The following is a 651-nucleotide window of genomic DNA, read 5'->3' as shown; positions in this document are numbered from 1 at the left end:
AGTCTTTCTGTGTAGTGGGTTATTTATTATTCATCCATAAAGCTAAATGAAGTATTCCTGTCGTACTGGCATGTGCAGGAATCATGAAGACAATGCAGTACGTGAACAGGATAAAATACTGCATGCTTCTACTTCGAGGATACAACCATTATAAACAAATTCCTAGAGACGTGAGTCAGATCAGAGATTAGCAATGCCGTGGGGAGCGGAAGTGGGGAGTTACTGCTTAATGCGTACAGAGCTTCTCACTGCAGTGATGAAAAAGTTTCCAGAACAAGACACTGAGAAGGCTCAAACGTACCTTTCATTGTAATCAGGAGAGACAAGGCATCCTATTGAGTTGGTTTTCTAAGGTGATTTTAAAAAAAACCCCCACAAACACCACCATGAGTGACAATGGACAAGATAGACCATAAAATATGACATCCTGTGGAATCGAGTACCACACTCCACTGTCCTGTCCATGGTTATCCTGACCGGGTAGAGGATCTTTCTAGATCTGTTAAATGAGATCAGCTCACTCAGTGAGGAAAAAAGGATGTTGTTGTTATGTGCCTTCGAGTCGCTTACGACTCATAGCGTACCTAGGTACAATAGCTCCGAACCCTGCCCTATCCTGAGCCAACTTTATTGTCTCAGACACACTTACCC

Source organism: Elephantulus edwardii, unplaced genomic scaffold (assembly GCF_000299155.1).
Source record: "Elephantulus edwardii isolate Elephantulus edwardi_28Jun2011 unplaced genomic scaffold, EleEdw1.0 scaffold00208, whole genome shotgun sequence".
In the NCBI taxonomy this organism is placed as follows: domain Eukaryota; kingdom Metazoa; phylum Chordata; class Mammalia; order Macroscelidea; family Macroscelididae; genus Elephantulus; species Elephantulus edwardii.
Note: the sequence above shows the minus strand (reverse complement) of the source record.